Consider the following 19863-nt stretch of genomic DNA (forward strand, 5'->3'; position numbering starts at 1 on the left):
TAATGCCAACACCTAGCTGGCTTAAAATTTCCTAAATTGTTAACTTGAGGTGAGAAGCCAATTTTTATGCAGAAATCCTGTTGTTACACATAATTTTAGGATCTCGAGACCTCAGTTATTGAGTTTGCTGAAGTTTCTCAATGAATGTCCATCAGCAACAAAGCAAGCTCGGGGCCTTGGTGCCCCCCTTGCCCTGCCCAACTGCTGCCCGATGTCCAGTTTTGGACTTGGCAAAAGGTGACAACCTCCCGCCCAGAATGCATTGTAAACCACAAGACATTGAGATTGACGGGCAGCAGGAGAAGAAATGAACAAATTGTAACATTCATTCACCGCAGAGGTAGCTCACTTCCGTCCTTCGGATGAGACGTTAAACCGAGGCCCCGTCTGCTCTCTCAGGTGGACGTAAAAGATCCCAGGGCACTATTTGAAGAAGAACAGCGGGAGTTCTCCCCGCTGTCCTGGGGCCAATATTTATCCCTCAATCAACATCACTAAAAACAGATTATCTGGCCATTATCATATTGCTGTTTGTGGGAGCTTGCTGTGCGCAAATTGGCTGCCGCGTTTCCCACATTACAACAGTGACTACACTTCAAAAAGTACTTCATTGACTGTAAAGCACTTTGGGACGTCCGGTGGTCGTGAAAGGCGCTATAGAAATGCAAGTCTTTCTTTCTCTCAAGTCTCTCGAGTAACCTAGTGCCAAAGTAAATATTGGCCAAGCAAATATTTCCTCACAATTAGGGAGCTGGTCTTTCCCTGGAGAGACAGAATTGGCAGCTGCACTGAAGGTCTAATCCCAACCCGCCGCTCCTGTCTCCGACACACGTCCACCTTCAGCTCCCTGGCTAAAGGCAGCAAGAATCTCGGAAACATTGACAAGCAACGTGTTGAAAGGGCGATGATCCGCACTCACTAATTAGAATTTTCTTTCTCACTCAGAACTCCAGCTGATGTGACTATGTGGATCCACGCTAAAGGCATCGATTGTTCAGCAGCCCCCAGAATATCTTTCTCCAATATATATTAATAAATTAAAGCAGAGTTTTATCACCAGATTTTATTCTTTCCCTTTAAAAATATATACTGAAAAAAACAGATTATTGGTGCTTCAGCAAGTGTCACACCTCGTGTCACACCTCGTGTCACACCTCGAGTCACACCTCCTGTCACACCTCGAGTCACACCTCCTGTCACACCTCGAGTCACACCTCGAGTCACACCTCCTGTCACACCTCAGGTCACACCTCATGTCACACCTCATGTCACACCTCGAGTCACACCTCATGTCACACCTCATGTCACACCTCCTGTCACACCTCGAGTCACACCTCCTGTCACACCTCGAGTCACACCTCGAGTCACACCTCGTGCCACACCTCGTGTCACACCTCATGTCACACCTCGTGTCACACCTCCTGTCGCACCTCAAGTCACACCTCCTGTCACACCTCATGTCACACCTCGTGTCACACCTCCTGTCGCACCTCAAGTCACACCTCCTGTCACACCTCGAGTCACACCTCGAGTCACACCTCGTGCCACACCTCGTGTCACACCTCGTGTCACACCTCGTGTCACACCTCCTGTCGCACCTCAAGTCACACCTCAAGTCACACCTCGAGTCATATCTCGAGTCAAACCTCCTGTCACAACTCGAGTCAGTCACACCTCCTGTCACACCTCCTGTCACACCTCCTGTCACACCTCGAGTCACACCTCGAGTCACACCTCGAGTCACACCTCGAGTCACACCTCATGTCACACCTCATGTCACGTCACACCTCCTGTCACACCTCGAGTTACACCTGAGTCACACCTCGAGTCAAACCTCCTGTCACAACTCGAGTCACACCTCCTGTCACACCTCGAGTCACACCTCAAGTCACACCTCGAGTCACACCTCGTGCCACACCTCATGTCACACCTCCTGTCACACCTCGAGTCACACCTCCTGTCACACCTCGAGTCACACCTCCTGTCACACCTCGTCACACCTCGAGTCACACCTTGAGTCACACCTCATGCAACACCTCGAGTCACACCTCCTGTCACACCTCGTGTCACATCTCGAGTCACACCTCGAGTCACACCTCCTGTCACACCTCCTGTCACACCTCGAGTCGAGTCACACCTTGAGTCACACCTCGAGTCACACCTCGAGTCAAACCTCGTGCCACACCTCGTGTCACACCTCCTGTCACACCTCGAGTCACACCTCGAGTCAAACCTCCTGTCACACCTCGAGTCACACCTCCTGTCACACCTCGAGTCACACCTCGAGTCACACCTCGAGTCACACCTCGAGTCACACCTTGTGCCACACCTCGTCACACCTCGAGTCACACCTTGAGTCACACCTCATGCAACACCTCGAGTCACACCTCCTGTCGCACCTCGTGTCACACCTCGAGTCACACCTCGAGTCACACCTCGAGTCACACCTCGAGTCACACCTCCTGTCACACCTCCTGTCACACCTCGAGTCGAGTCACACCTTGAGTCACACCTTGAGTCACACCTTGAGTCACACCTTGAGTCACACCTTGAGTCACACCTTGAGTCACACCTCGAGTCACACCTCGAGTCACACCTCGAGTCAAACCTCGTGCCACACCTCGTGTCACACCTCCTGTCACACCTCGAGTCACACCTCGAGTCAAACCTCCTGTCACACCTCGAGTCACACCTCCTGTCACACCTCGAGTCACACCTTGAGTCACACCTCGTGCCACACCTCGTCACACCTCGAGTCACACCTTGAGTCACACCTCATGCAACACCTCGAGTCACACCTCCTGTCACACCTCGTGTCACATCTCGAGTCACACCTCGAGTCACACCTTGAGTCACACCTCATGCAACACCTCGAGTCACACCTCCTGTCACACCTCGTGTCACATCTCGAGTCACACCTCGAGTCACACCTCCTGTCACACCTCCTGTCACACCTCGAGTCGAGTCACACCTCGAGTCACACCTCGAGTCACACCTCGAGTCACACCTCGAGTCACACCTCGAGTCACACCTCGAGTCACACCTCGAGTCACACCTCGAGTCAAACCTCGTGTCACACCTCCTGTCACACCTCCTGTCACACCTCGAGTCACACCTCGAGTCAAACCTCGAGTCACACCTCGAGTCACACCTCCTGTCACACCTCCTGTCACACCTCCTGTCACACCTCGAGTCACACCTCGAGTCACACCTCGTGCCACACCTCGTGTCACACCTCGTGTCACACCTCGTGTCACACCTCGAGTCACACCTCCTGTCACACCTCGAGTCACACCTCGAGTCACACCTCGTGCCACACCTCCTGTCACACCTCGAGTCACACCTCGAGTCACACCTCCTGTCACACCTCCTGTCACACCTCGAGTCACACCTCGAGTCACACCTCGAGTCACACCTCCTGTCACACCTCCTGTCACACCTCCTGTCACACCTCCTGTCACACCTCCTGTCACACCTCGAGTCACACCTCGAGTCACACCTCGAGTCACACCTCGAGTCACACCGCGAGTCACACCTCGTGCCTCACCTCGTGTCACACCTCGAGTCACACCTCCTGTCACACCTCCTGTCACACCTCCTGTCACACCTCGAGTCACACCTCGCGTCACACCTCCTGTCACACCTCCTGTCACACCTCCTGTCACATCTCCTGTCACACCTCGAGTCACACCTCGAGTCAAACCTCCTGTCACACCTCGAGTCACACCTCCTGTCACACCTCGAGTCACACCTCGAGTCACACCTCGAGTCACACCTTGTGCCACACCTCGTCACACCTCGAGTCACACCTTGAGTCACACCTCATGCAACACCTCGAGTCACACCTCCTGTCGCACCTCGTGTCACATCTCGAGTCACACCTCGAGTCACACCTCGAGTCACACCTCGAGTCACACCTCCTGTCACATCTCCTGTCACACCTCGAGTCGAGTCACACCTTGAGTCACACCTTGAGTCACACCTTGAGTCACACCTCGAGTCACACCTCGAGTCACACCTCGAGTCACACCTCGAGTCAAACCTCGTGCCACACCTCGTGTCACACCTCCTGTCACACCTCGAGTCACACCTCGAGTCAAACCTCCTGTCACACCTCGAGTCACACCTCCTGTCACACCTCGAGTCACACCTTGAGTCACACCTCGTGCCACACCTCGTCACACCTCGAGTCACACCTTGAGTCACACCTCATGCAACACCTCGAGTCACACCTCCTGTCACACCTCGTGTCACATCTCGAGTCACACCTCGAGTCACACCTTGAGTCACACCTCATGCAACACCTCGAGTCACACCTCCTGTCACACCTCGTGTCACATCTCGAGTCACACCTCGAGTCACACCTCCTGTCACACCTCCTGTCACACCTCGAGTCGAGTCACACCTTGAGTCACACCTCGAGTCACACCTCGAGTCACACCTCGAGTCACACCTCGAGTCACACCTCGAGTCACACCTCGAGTCACACCTCGAGTCACACCTCGAGTCAAACCTCGTGCCACACCTCGTGTCACACCTCCTGTCACACCTCGAGTCACACCTCGAGTCAAACCTCGAGTCACACCTCGAGTCACACCTCCTGTCACACCTGTCACACCTCCTGTCACACCTCGAGTCACACCTCGAGTCACACCTCGAGTCACACCTCGTGCCACACCTCGTGTCACACCTCGTGTCACACCTCGAGTCACACCTCCTGTCACACCTCGAGTCACACCTCGAGTCACACCTCGAGTCACACCTCGTGCCACACCTCGTGCCACACCTCGTGCCACACCTCCTGTCACACCTCGAGTCACACCTCAAGTCACACCTCAAGTCACACCTCCTGTCACACCTCGAGTCACACCTCGAGTCACACCTCGAGTCACACCTCGAGTCACACCTCCTGTCACACCTCCTGTCACACCTCCTGTCACACCTCCTGTCACACCTCCTGTCACACCTCCTGTCACACCTCCTGTCACACCTCCTGTCACACCTCCTGTCACACCTCGAGTCACACCTCGAGTCACACCGCGAGTCACACCTCGTGCCTCACCTCGTGTCACACCTCGAGTCACACCTCGAGTCACACCTCCTGTCACACCTCCTGTCACACCTCGAGTCACACCTCGAGTCACACCTCGCGTCACACCTCCTGTCACACCTCCTGTCACACCTCCTGTCACATCTCCTGTCACACCTCGAGTCACACCTCGAGTCAAACCTCCTGTCACACCTCGAGTCACACCTCCTGTCACACCTCGAGTCACACCTCGAGTCACACCTCGAGTCACACCTCGAGTCACACCTTGTGCCACACCTCGAGTCACACCTTGAGTCACACCTCATGCAACACCTCGAGTCACACCTCCTGTCGCACCTCGTGTCACATCTCGAGTCACACCTCGAGTCACACCTCGAGTCACACCTCGAGTCACACCTCGAGTCACACCTCGAGTCACACCTCCTGTCACACCTCCTGTCACACCTCGAGTCGAGTCACACCTTGAGTCACACCTTGAGTCACACCTTGAGTCACACCTTGAGTCACACCTTGAGTCACACCTTGAGTCACACCTTGAGTCACACCTCGAGTCACACCTCGAGTCACACCTCGAGTCACACCTCGAGTCAAACCTCGTGCCACACCTCGTGTCACACCTCCTGTCACACCTCGAGTCAAACCTCCTGTCACACCTCGAGTCACACCTCCTGTCACACCTCGAGTCACACCTTGAGTCACACCTCGTGCCACACCTCGTCACACCTCGAGTCACACCTTGAGTCACACCTCATGCAACACCTCGAGTCACACCTCCTGTCACACCTCGTGTCACATCTCGAGTCACACCTCGAGTCACACCTTGAGTCACACCTCATGCAACACCTCGAGTCACACCTCCTGTCACACCTCGTGTCACATCTCGAGTCACACCTCGAGTCACACCTTGAGTCACACCTCATGCAACACCTCGAGTCACACCTCCTGTCACACCTCGTGTCACATCTCGAGTCACACCTCGAGTCACACCTCCTGTCACACCTCCTGTCACACCTCGAGTCGAGTCACACCTCGAGTCACACCTCGAGTCACACCTCGAGTCACACCTCGAGTCACACCTCGAGTCACACCTCGAGTCACACCTCGAGTCACACCTCGAGTCAAACCTCGTGCCACACCTCGTGTCACACCTCGAGTCACACCTCGAGTCAAACCTCGAGTCACACCTCGAGTCACACCTCGAGTCACACCTCCTGTCACACCTCCTGTCACACCTCCTGTCACACCTCCTGTCACACCTCGAGTCACACCTCGAGTCACACCTCGTGCCACACCTCGTGTCACACCTCGTGTCACACCTCGAGTCACACCTCGAGTCACACCTCGAGTCACACCTCGAGTCACACCTCGAGTCACACCTCGTGCCACACCTCGTGCCACACCTCGTGCCACACCTCCTGTCACACCTCGAGTCACACCTCAAGTCACACCTCAAGTCACACCTCCTGTCACACCTCCTGTCACACCTCCTGTCACACCTCCTGTCACACCTCGAGTCACACCTCGAGTCACACCTCGAGTCACACCTCCTGTCACACCTCCTGTCACACCTCCTGTCACACCTCCTGTCACACCTCGAGTCACACCTCGAGTCACACCTCGAGTCACACCTCGAGTCACACCACGAGTCACACCTCGTGCCTCACCTCGTGTCACACCTCGAGTCACACCTCCTGTCACACCTCCTGTCACACCTCGAGTCACACCTCGCGTCACACCTCCTGTCACACCTCCTGTCACACCTCCTGTCACATCTCCTGTCACACCTCGCGTCACACCTCCTGTCACACCTCCTGTCACACCTCCTGTCACATCTCCTGTCACACCTCGAGTCACACCTCGAGTCACACCTCGAGTCACACCTCGAGTCACACCTCGAGTCACACCTCGAGTCACACCTCCTGTCACACCTCCTGTCACACCTCCTGTCACACCTCGAGTCACACTTTGAGTCACACCTCGAGTCACACCTCGTGTCACATATCGTGCCACACCTACTGTCACACCTCAAGTCACACCTCGTGTCACACCTCATGTCACACCTTGTGCTACACCTCGTGTCACACCTCGAGTCACACCTCAAGTCACACCTCAAGTCACACCTCCTGTCACACCTCGAGTCACACCTCGAGTCACACCTCAAGTCACACCTCGTGTCACACCTCGTGTCACATATCCTGCCACACCTACTGCCACACCTACTGTCACACCTCGAGTCACACCTCAAGTCACACCTCAAGTCACACCTCGTGTCACACCTCGTGTCACACCTCGTGCTACACCTCGTGTCACACCTCATGTCACACCACGTCACACCTCCTGCCACACCTCGTGCTACACCTCGAATCACACCTCGTGTCACATGTCGAGTCACAGCTCGTGTCACATGTAATGTCACTCCTTGTGTCACACCTCCTGTCATACCTTGTGTCACACCTCATGTCACACTTCCAGTCACCTCAAGTCACACCTCATGCTACACCTCGTGTCACACCTCGAGTCACACCTTGAGTCACACCTCGTGTCACACATCCTGTCACACCTCGAGTCATACCTCATGCTACACCTCGTATCCCACCTTGAGTCACACCTCATGTCACACCTCGAGTCACCTCAAGTCACACCTCATGTGACACTTTATGTGTAAAGTCCACGCCTCAATAATACACGGACTTCGGGAGAACAGTTTAACAGGTACTTTACTGAACAAGAGACAGCTTGAAACTGAAACTACAGAAGCCTGCTAGGGCCTTTTATACAGGGGTGGTCACTGCTGGTACTGCAGTCTAAGACCCGTTATTCCCTTAAAGGGACATACACAACAATTCCTCCCCTTTTAGATAAACAGTACATAACATTCATTTAACAACTAAATAATAACTAATTACAATTACAATTTTCTCAGTAATATATACATCAACTGGAATAGTCATTTATAAGTTCAGTCTTTGAGGAGGCTTCCTGATCCAGACTGGATAGCGCCTTTCTCGAGTATCCTGTTCTGACGGTGGAGTCAATTCTGGCTCATTGTCATTGGTTGGTTCGTCAGCTTCCAATACCCCTGCTTCTGAGGTAGATGCAATCTGTACTTCGGGCTCATTGCCAGGTGCACATGCTTGTGGTACAGGTTTGGCTTGTTCCTGGGACTCTAGAATCTGGTCAGCATGGCGTCTCACGATGCTCTCTCCAACGTCCACTGTGTACATTAGTGGTCCCTGCTGTGTGCATATCGTGCCTGGCTGCCATTTTTCTGTTCGGTAGTCGCGGGCCAAGACTGGTTGCCCTATCTTGAAGCTCCTGGTTGGCTTCTCATTTATGTGCTGGAACTGCTTATCCTCAACATCTCATCTTATGTTTGGTTTGAGCAAATCCAAGCGACATCTTAGTCTCCGGTTGAAAAACAGTACGGCTGGAGTTTGGTTGGTTACTGCATGTGTCGCATTCCGGTAAGCAAACAGGAAGTTATCCACCTTGTGTTGCAGTGGTATGTCGTCATTTTTCATTGCCTTTATGGCCTTTTTAAAGGTCTGAACAAACCTCTCAGCCAATCCATTTGTGGCTGGATGATATGGGGCAGATGTGTAATGTTGCACCCCATTATTCTTCAGGAACCTCCATTTGTAGATACGCTTGAGCCAGGTCAATCTTTGTAAAACGTTTCCCTCCAGATAGTGAGGCGAAAATATCTTCTATCTGCGGAAGCGGATACTGTACTGTGTGCAGGACTGGGTTCACAGTCACCTTGAAGTCCCCACAGATGCGAACCTTCCTTGGCTCCCCAGGCGTGCTGCTCAATGCTTTCTTCATTACAGGAACGATGGGTGTGGCCCACTCGCTCCAGTCCACCTTAGACAGCACCCCCGAACGCTCCAGACTCTCCAGTTCAGCTTCCACAGCTGGGCGTATCGCGTATGGCACCGGACTGGCCTTGAAAAATTTTGGGGTTGCGTTATCCTCAATCTTTATGGCTGCCTTTACTCCTTTTAGAGTCCCAAGTCCTTGTTGGAACACCTCTTCCGCGTCAGATAGAATTTGTGACAGACGTCCAGGTGCGACGTCATCATCTTTTTTGTCAGTCACAGTTAGTGCCAGAATGGAATGCCAATCCAATTGTAGTCTTCGGATCCATTCACGTCCCAATAATGGTGGTCCTCCATCTCGTAGTATATACATGTATAGTTTCTGTGTTTCCTTTCCGTTATATTCAACTGGCACCCTTATTTTTCCTCTGGGGTAGACCTTTTGCCCCGTGTATGTCTTCAATACAATGGACATGTCCTTTAAGGGTATGTGTGAGAATAGCCGCTCATAGTCTCGTCGATTCATGACAGTTAGGGCTGATCCTGTGTCCAATTCCATCTTCACTGGGGACCCTGCTATCATGAGGGTGACCCAAATGGTTCGGTGATCTTCTTTTGCGATCACGTTGTGTAACTTTAAACAACTTAGTCGCCTGCTCCCGGAGTCCTTATCACTCTCCTGGTCTTCTGAACTACTATCTGTCAGTTTCTTTACTTTCCTGTACTGTTCCTTAGTAGTTCTTGTCGTGTTGGTCTTCTTTCCCGACCTGCAGACTCTTGCTATATGTCCCATTTTCCCGCATTGCCTGCATATTTTGTCTTTAAACCAGCAGTCCTTCTGCTCATGGGTTGTTCTGCCGCAGCGATAGCACTTTTCGGCTTCATACGCCATTTCGTTAGCGCTGTATTCTTGTGGTTTCTGTTGTATTTCCGCAGCTCCCCGTGCTGCTGCTTCGTAGGATACTGCCACGCTGAAAGCCTGTTCTAGCGTCAGGTCCTTTTTTGAAAGTAGTCGTTTCTGGGTTCCTTCACTCTGGAGCCCGCAGACAAACTTATCCCGTAAGGTGTCTGCCAGTCCTGCTCCGAACTGGCAGTGCTTCGATAACTTGCGTAGTTCCGTAAGATAGTCAGCATTGCTCTCATCTTTGTGCTGGCTTCTTTTATGGAACTTGAATCTTTCTGCTATCAGCAGTGGTGTAGAGCTTAGATGTTCCTGTAAGATATGAACAATCTCCTCAAAACTTTTCTCCATTGGTTTAGCTGGGGTAATTAAATTCTGCAATAGGCCATACGTACTCGCACCCATCAGATTTAATAATACCGACGCCCTCTTTCCATCAGCCACCTCATTTGCCTTGCAGTACACTTCAATTCTTTCCACATACGTGGTCCAGTCTTCTACCTCGTTGTCGAAAGCAGTGATACTGCCACTTTTCGGCATCTTGGCCGATTTAAAATGGCGCCTCCCGCGCTTTTGCTTCTTCCCCAACGGGATAAAATGGCGCCTCCCGCGCTTTTGCTTCTTCCCCTTACTGCCACGCTGCTCCTAGCGTTCTACGGGGTAATGGCGGCGACCCGCAGCTTCGGCGCGTCTCACTTTCCTTCCCCCCCGTTCAGTTTCTCTCCGCTGTCCTGTTCTTGAGCACTGACCGCACCCTGTGCGCTCCACCCTCTCTCTCTTGTTTTCTTTTCCCGGCGACGCTGCGCAGCCCGATTTGTAGAGCCGCTCGATCGAGCTTGAGCCCGCCGCAGTCCAGAAGGGTCAGCGCGCTACCTGCTACCAGCACGATTCGCTGGAACCACAGTCTCTCCCGCAATTCTCCAAACACCGATGGATTCTTTGGGCGGTTGCCCTCGGTCGACGCCCGTTGCTCAGACTACGACCTTCCAGGACCTTCCTTTCAGGCGAGATCCCCGTGAGATGATGCCACACTGCAGGTGAGTTTGAACTTACTCGTCGCCACTGTAAAGTCTGCGCCTCAATAATACACGGACTTCGGGAGAACAGTTTAACAGGTACTTTACTGAACAAGAGGCAGCTTGAAACTGAAACTACAGAAGCCTGCTAGGGCCTTTTATACAGGGGTGGTCACTGCCAGCACTGCAGTCTAAGACCAGTTATTCCCTTAAAGGGACATACACAACAGTATAGCAAGTGATCAAGAAGGCCAATGGAATGTTGGCTTTTATTGCTAGGGGGATAGAATATAAAAACAGGGAGGTATTGCTGCAGTTGTACAAGGTATTGGTGAGACCACACCTGGAATACTGCATACAGTTTTGGTGTCCATACTTAAGAAAAGACATACTTGCGCTCGAGTCAGTACAAAGAAGATTCACTCGGTTAATTCCGGGGATGAGGGGGTGGACATATGATGAGAGGTTGAGTAGATTGGGACTCTACTCATTGGAGTTCAGAAGAATGAGAGGCGATCTTATTGAAACATATAAGATTGTGAAGGGGCTTGATCGGGTGGATGCGGTGAGGATGTTCCCAATGATGGGTGAAACTAGAACTAGGGGGCATAGTCTTAGAATAAGGGGCTGCTCTTTCAAAACTGAGATGAGGAGAAACTTCTTCACTCAGAGGGTGGTAGGTTTGTGGAATTTGCTGCCCCAGAAAGCTGTGGAAGCTACATCATTAAATAAATTTAAAACAGAAATAGATAGCTTCCTAGAATAAAGGGAATTAAGGGTTACGGGGAGCGGGCAGGAAATTGGACATGAGTCTAGGTTCGGAATGGTCGTGGCCGTGTAGCCTGGTTCTGCTCCTACTTCTTGTGTTCTAATTCTGTGTTAGATTTCAGGAGATGGTTTTTATTGCTGTTCCTGGCTGGGGTGGAGATCACCTTTACAGAAGGTAAGTACTGTAGAAAATATAGGGACAGAGTGATCTCCTGGACGAGTTTCGATCGCCTAGATGGGTCGGAGAGGAATTTCCCAGATTTTTTCTCCCAAATTGGCCATTGGGTTTTTAAAAATCTGGTTTTTCGCCTCTCCCGGGAGATCACATGGGTTCGGGTGGGATGGAGAGTGAAAGTAGATTTGAGGTTAGGATCAGATCAGCCATGATCTTATTGAATGGTGGAGCAGGCTCGAGGGGCCGATTGGCCTACTCCTGCTCCTATTTCTTATGTTCTTATGTTGAGAAGCTGTCCATATAAATGAGTTTTTGAACAATTATTACGCATATGAACTCCTGATTAATGTAACAGTGAAGATGTAGGGAAATAAAGAGCTGAGATGGGCTATTCCTGGAAATCAGCCAGGATTTTTAATATGATTAGAATAGTGGGAGAGAAGGAGGGAGGGAAGGAAACAGGAAGGCGGGAAGGGGAGGGAGGGAAGGAAGGGGGGAAGGAAGGGAAGGAAGGAAAGAAGAAAGGAAGGAAAGAAGGACAAAGGACGTCCCAAAGCACTTTACAGCCAATGAAGTACTTTTGAAGTGTAGTCATTGTTGTAATGTAGGAAGCCCGACGAAATGTTGTAGTTATTAATCACTGACATAAAATGAATACGGAGTCATTAGCATTTAGGTTAGAAAAGGTCCTGCTGATCTGATACATGAAAACAAAGTTGCCTTTTAAGGAAACTTAGACCAATGGAGAAGATGATTTCACTGAGCAGGAGTAGCATCTAATAATGGTGCTCACTGGAGGCAGAGATAGTCTTTGGATAAACTGGAAACATGTTATTCACGCTAGCAAAAATTGAGATTGTGCAAATGGATAGAGACTTTGCAGTTTAACTCCCTCATGCGGTAGTTGCACCTGGCAGCCTTCTCTGCTTCTTTCCTCGGTTCATTTTGAGTGAAGTTTTTGACAGGGTTGCCCATTGTCACTTTTGCTATGGCATTGCCCGAGAGGGTGGCGGAAGCAGATTCAGTAGCAATTGCAGAAGGGAATTGGATAAATACTTGTAAAGGAGAAATTTGCAGGAGCTTTGGGGAAAAAAGCAGGGGGACTGGGACTAACTGGATAGCTCTACCAAAGAGCTGGCACAGACGCGATGGGCTGAATGGCCTCTTTCTGTGCTGTGTCATTCCATGTCACAGTGGAATGTGCGAGCCAGCAAGGGGAGAAAACTGGATAGGGGGAGGGGGGAGGAAAAAAAAACAGACACAAAATAAAATGAATGGCACTGCCAGTGTCAGCCGCAGCACTAATTTATCTGGTATTCTTTCAGAGAATACCAACTCCGCCTCAACAAAATAAAACCTACTTGTAACTCTAAATATACTGAGGGAAATAGTCGTCGAATTTCGCAGGAAACAACAAAGCAGTCACTTAAAAGCGATATAAGGCTGAAAATAATGACTCAACAGGGAATGAAAACAATAGCTATATAATGGAAATGGGTTTCTCATTTGCCTACTCTTGTAAGGGAGAGATTTATTTTACTGCAGTCAGAACCACCTGCACGGCACATTTTTTACACTGCACTTCCACAAGTGGGCCAACAGAGGGCGGCAACTGCCCACTCTGGAGCCTGGCAGCTCAGTGTGTTCACCGCCTCCTGTCGAGAGATCCTCAGGGACTGATCCAAGAGATACCAGCTGACATTCTGACTTATGATTGATTCGTGGATCACAACCCCAGCGACAGATAAAATATGCATACACATATTTTTTTTTTATGCTTAAATAGGGAATATCTCAGCTGTGACAGATGGCTTACTGGAAGTCTCTCATGAGTGTGCGGTGCCCATTACTCACTGACGCTGCAGTTGCAAGTCAGGGAGTGACAGGACAGTCTTTGTCAAGGGAGAAGGAAGTGCTGGAGTCAGAACGCTGTTGTGGGGGGGGGGGGGGTTCCTTCTCCCCCCAACCTGCCAATAAAGGGACACTCCCTCAAACCAGTGTCCTCGGCCCAACCATCTTCAGCTGCTTCATCAATGACCTTCCCTCCAACATAAGGTCAGAAGTGGGGAAGTCACTGATATCTGCACAGTGTTCAGCGCCATTCACAACTCCTCAGATAATGAAGTGGTCCATGCCCACATGCAACAAGACCTGGATGACGTTCAGGCTTGGGCTGATAAGTGGCAGGTAACATTTGCGCCACAGAAGTGCCAGGCAATGACTATCTCCAACAAGCGAGAGTCTAACCACCTCCCCTTGACATTCAACGGCATTACCATCGCCGAATCGCCCACTATTAACATCCTGGGGGTCACCATTGACCAGAAACTTAACTGGACCAGCCACATAAATACTGTGGCAACAAGAGCAGGTCAGAGGCTAGGTATTCTGCGGCGAGTGTCTCACCTCCTGACTCCCCAAAGCCTTTCCATCATCTACAAGGCACAAGTCAGGAGTGTGATGGAATACTCTCCACTTGCCTGGATGAGTGCAGCTCCAACAACACTCAAGAAGCTCGACACCATCCAGGACAAAGCAGCCCGCTTGATTGGCACCCCATCCACTACCTTAAACATTCACTCCCTCCACCACCAGCGCACCGTGGCTGCAGTGTGTACCATCTACAAGATGCACTGCAGCAACTCGCCAAGGCTTCTTCAGCAGCACCTCCCAAACCCGCGACCTCTTCCACCGAGAACGACAAGGGCAGCAGGCGCATGGGAACACCACCACCTCCAAGTTCCCCCTCCAAGTCACACCCCATCCCGACTTAGAAGTACATCGCCGATCCTTCATCGTCACTGGGCCAAAATCCTGGAACTCCCTACCTAACGGCGCCGTGGGAGTACCATCACCACACGGACTGCAGCGGTTCAAGAAGGCAGCTCACCACCACCTTCTCAAGGGCAATTAGGGATGGGCAATAAATGCTGGCCTTGCCAGCGACGCCCACATCCCATAAGCAAATTAAAAAAAATAATAAAACCACTACACATCATCCTCTGTTTTCCCCTATATCAGTGTGGCAGCAATCATGACCTGCGTGAATGTCAGCTGCAATTCAGTTCCCCCTTTCCTGCGTCACTGTAACCTCCAGGAAGAACAAAGTGCCGTGTCCCGGTACGGGTTATTTTAATACAATAATTGGCCATCCTAACAATGTCTACATGTGCCTTTCTTTCACCCATTCCAATGCTCCTTATAAATGCAGCCTGAGGATGAGGAAGACGGGAATTGGTTGCCTTCTTGTGCTTGCTCCTGGGCAGTTTGATGTCACCTCCCACATACAACATTTATACAGCACCTTTAATGTACTAAAACGTCCCGAGGCGCTTCACGGGAGCGATTATCAGACAAAATTTTGACACCGAGCCACATAAGGAGATGTTAGGACAGGTGATGGTCAAAGAGGTAGGTTTTAAAGAGCATCTTAAAGGAGGAAAGGGAGCTCAAGAAGCGGAGAGGTTTAGGGAGGGAATTCCAGAGCTTCGGGCTGGGGCACCACTGGCATAGTGCTGTGGGGGGAGGGGGAATGGCCAGGGATCTGGCATGTGCTGCTAGCCTAAGAGACAGTGGGATATTGTGCAGCTCTGACTCCAGGGTGGCTTGGCACCTCATCATCCTCGTCATCATCATCTTCCTCCTCCTGCGCTGCTCGTTGGTGTGATGGATTGGCAGGAAAGGAGTGTAGAAGCTAAGGAGGGGCTGACCATTAACTCCATGGGATTAAGGAGACAAAGAAGGGGGGCTGGGCAGGGTAGGGAGAAGTGGGGGGGGGAGGTGGGCTGGGCAGGGAGAAAGGTTGTGTCTGTGTGTGCCAGGGTGAAAGTGTAGCTGTTCAATCGGTAAGCTGGCACTGGAGAAATGCAACGGACCTCACCATCATCCACAGCTAGCGTTGTTCCCTTCCTATTGGCGCCATGGTGTTCTGATAGAACCATAGAATAGTACAGCACAGAAGGAGGCCATTCGGCCCATCGAGTCTGCCCCGGCTCTTTCGAAGAGCGATCCAGTTAGTCCCACTCCCCCGCTCTTTCCCCATATCCCTGGAGTTTTTTTCTCCTTCAAATACTTACCCAATTGCCCTTTTGAAGGCGACTATTGAATCAGTTTCCTCCACCCTATCAGGCAGTGCATTCCAAATCCTAACCACTCGCTGCGTAAAAAAGTTTGTCCTCATGTCGCCTCTGGTTCTTTTGCCAATCACCTTCAATCTGTGCCCTCTGGTTACCGACCCTTCTGCCACTGGAAACAGTTTCTCTTTATTTACTCGATCAAAACCGCTCACGATTTTGAACACCTCGATCAAATCTCCTCTTGAGCCTTCTCTGCTCCAAGGAGAACAACCCCAGCTTCTCCAGTCCAGCCACGTAATTGTAATTCCTCATCCCTGGAACCATTCTGGTAAATCTCTTCTGTACCCGCTCCAAAGCCTTCACGTCCTCCCTAAAGTGTGGTGCCTGGAATTGGACACAATGCTGGGGCTCCTGCTCTTTTCAAAGCTTCTGTCTCAAGAGAACACAAGCCAAGTTTATGCAACATGTCCTCTTAAAGGTTTAAATTGCAAGGCCTGGTTGCAGAAACTTAGCTTGTATTCCGTTGCGTACGGAAGATCGAGGGGTGACCTAATTGAGGTGTTTAAAATGATTAAAGGAGTTGATAGGGTGGATAGAGAGAAACTAGTTCCTCTGGTGGGGGAGAGTCCAGAACAAGGGGGCAGAACCTTAAAATCAGAGCTAGGCCGTTCAGGAGTGAAATCAGGAAGCACTTCTTCACACAAGAATTCTGGAACTCTTGCCCCCAAAAGGCTATGGATGCGGGGGCAATTGAAGCTTCCAAGACTGAGAGCGATAGATTTTTGTTAGGGAAGGTTATCAAGGGTTATGGAGCAAAGGTGAGTAAATGGAGGCATGATCTAATTGAGGCGCGAGGGGCTGAATGGCCGGCTCCTGTTCCTAATGTTCCTAGGGCATTATCCTGCACTATGGCCCTTCAGATTTCATCCAGTATCAGTTTCCTAATTTTAGATAACAAATCATCAGGTTTTATGAATGATGAAACAGTCGCCTATAATTGCTGCAATGGGTTCTCCCAATTTCCCGGCTTAGCTTCAGTGAGTGGGAGATCGGGCGAAAACCCCCCCCCCCCGGAGATCGGGCGAGTTTGGCGGAAATTGTACCCCGGCGAAATGCCACAGAAGCCCAAGATACTTGGAGCCAAGTTTTCACAGTGCTGTCGTCTAGTTGTTTGAAGAATTCTTCTCCCTCACCCACACAGTGATTAAAAAAATCTATTCAATGAACAGAGCGAGAATACACACTGGTTGGCTGCCTTTGTAACTGACCCTGAATTGACTGTCAGGTCACTGGATGAAGGGAATTGAAAGCTTGAGGCATTGCAATAATTTTTACTCCGACGGGCTTGTTCTTTCATCTTTTTCTTTATTAACATTACAACACATCAGTACAGCATACACCATCATTACTCATCACTGTACAAGGGCTCAGAAAGTGATACACGACGTTACCACAACACACAGTTTCTTTGGCACACGCTAATCCTTTGAGAACTGAATTTCCGCGTCAATTTTTCAAATTGAAATCTTTCCACCATGCAATATCCCCGCAAAAAAAAATCTCTGCAAAAGGGCAACTCCAAATAAAGGCGTATTTATACAGCGCCTTTAACATAGTAGAAACGTCCCAAGGCGCTTCACAGGAACGATTAACAAACAAAATTTGACACCGAGCCACATATGGAGATATTGGGACAGAAGACCGTACGCTTGGTCAAAGAGGTAGATTTTAAGGAGCGTCTGAGAGGAGGGAAGAGAGGTAGAGAGGCGGAGAGGTACAGGGAGGGAGGGAATTCCAGGGTTTAGGGCCTATGGTGGAGCAATTAAAATTGGGGATGCGCAAGAGGCAAGAATTGGAGGAGTGCAGAGATCTCGGAGGGTTGCGGGGCTGGAGAAGATTACAGAGTTGCACATCACACAAGTTTGGATCTGCACTTTTGCTAGACACGAAACTAAACACGGAAGCTAACTTCCGTTAGAGCAGACTGACATTTAAAAAAAATTCATTTATGGGATGTGGGCGTCGCTGGCAAGGCCAGCATTTATTGCCCATCCCTAGTTGCCCTTGAGAAGTTGGTGGTGAGCCGCCTTCTTGAACCGCTGCAGTTTGTGTGGTGATGGTACTCCCACAGTACTGTTAGGGAAGGAGCTCCGGGATTTTGACCCAGCGACGATGAAGGAACGGCGATATACTTCCAAGTCAGGATGGTGTGTGACTTGGAGGGGAACTTGGTGGTGGTGGTGTTCCCATGCGCCTGCTGCCCTTGTCCTTCTAGGTGGTGGAGGTCGCGGGTTTGGGAGGTGCTGCCGAAGAAGTCTTGGCGAGTTGCTGCAGTGCATCTTGTAGATGGTGCACACTGCAGCCACGGTACGCCAGTGGTGGAGGGAGTGAATGTTTAAGGTGGTGGATGGGGTGCCAATCAAACGGGCTGCTTTGTCCTGGATGGTGTCGAGCTTCTTGAGTGTTGTTGGAGCTGCACTCATCCAGGCAAATGGAGAGGATTCCATCACACTCCTGACTTGTGCCTTGTAGATGGTGGAAAGGCTTTGGGGAGTCAGGAGGTGAGACACTCGCCGCACAATACCCAGCCTCTGACCTGCTCTTGTTGCCACAGTATTTATGTGGCTGGTCCAGTTAAGTTTCTGGTCAATGGTGACCCCCAGGATGTTGATGGTGGGGGATTCGGCGATGGTAATGCCATTGAATGTCAAGAAGCGGTGGTTAGACTCTCACTTGTTAGAGATAGTCATATGCAATGCTATCCAAGTTTGATCAGCGAAGACAAGAACACTCAAATTATTTCATACTAGCAGGGGGTGCCCGGCGTTGCCAGGGCAATTTTGGGCCGCGCGGTCTCCCTGCCCGTGTCTGTCCCCTCTCTCTCTCCCTCCCTCTCCCCCTCTCCTCTTCTCTCCCTCCCTCCCGTCCCTCCCCCTCTGTCCCTCCCTCCCGTCTCCCTGCGTAGCGCGTCAGGCCTGGTGCTGTTGTGATACCGGCAGTGCGGGGCCTAGTGGTTGAGGGCCGGCCGGGATCTCGGGCGGAGACGGACCCGAGCTGAGCTCCCGCGTGGGTGGCGCAGTTGACGGCCGGCAGCTGCCGCTCCCCCACCCGCTGCGTGTCTCGGGCCTAGCGCTTGAGGGCTGGCCGGGGTCTGGGGCCGAGACGAACCCGAGCTGAGCTCCCCAGGGGATCGCGCGGTTGACGGCCGGCAGCTGCCGCTGAGCTCCCCCGCGGGCGACACGGTTGATGGCCGGCCACTGCCGATGACCCACCCGCTGTGTGGAAACTCACCTGCCGCTCCCGGAGTCGCAATGTGGGGGTTTGTTTGGCTGGTGCTGTCCCTGTGGGGATGGAAAAAATGGCGGCGAAGTTTAGGGAGACTGGAAGATTAGGTCCCGCCCGTGACGCACCGATTGGTGAACCATCAGGTCACTGAACTGTAGGATTGGTCAAGCAGCACGTCACTCAACGCTAATGAGAGGTAGGATTGGTCAACTGCTAATGAGTGGATTTTTGAGGATTTTTGAACGATATTTGTATAGTGTGCGAACAATTTTTGTCTGACCAAAAAGTAAATACACCTATGAGAGTCCCCTAATGATAAGCTTTCTTTTGATATAACATATGTGTAGGTACGCTCTATAACTTTTGATTGTATAGCCAGACAGAAAGACGGAAAGAGAGACGGACCATTTTATATATATACTAGCTGAAGTGCCCGGCGGTGCCGAGGCTTTTTCGAGGGCATGTTGTTGTTGGAAGAGAGAGAGAGAGAGCGACTGGGGGGGGGGGGGGGGTGGGAGAGAGAGAGAGAGAGAGAGCGCGACTGGGGGGGAAGAGAGAGAGCGACTGGGGGGTAGAGAGAGAGCGACTGGGGGGAAGAGAGAGGGCGGGTGGGGGGAAGAGAGGGCGGGGTGGGGGGAAGAGAGGGCGGGGGGGAAGGGAGGGCCGGGGGGAAGGGGGGGAAGGGAGGGGGGGAAGGGGAAGGAGGGGAGGCGAAGGGGGGAGGGGGAGGGGAAGGGGGTAGGGGGAGGGCGGGGGGGGGAGGGAGGAAGGGAG

Source organism: Somniosus microcephalus, chromosome 11 (genome assembly GCF_052327205.1).
Source record: "Somniosus microcephalus isolate GS21.2 chromosome 11, FLI_Smic_1.0, whole genome shotgun sequence".
NCBI lineage: Eukaryota > Metazoa > Chordata > Chondrichthyes > Squaliformes > Somniosidae > Somniosus > Somniosus microcephalus.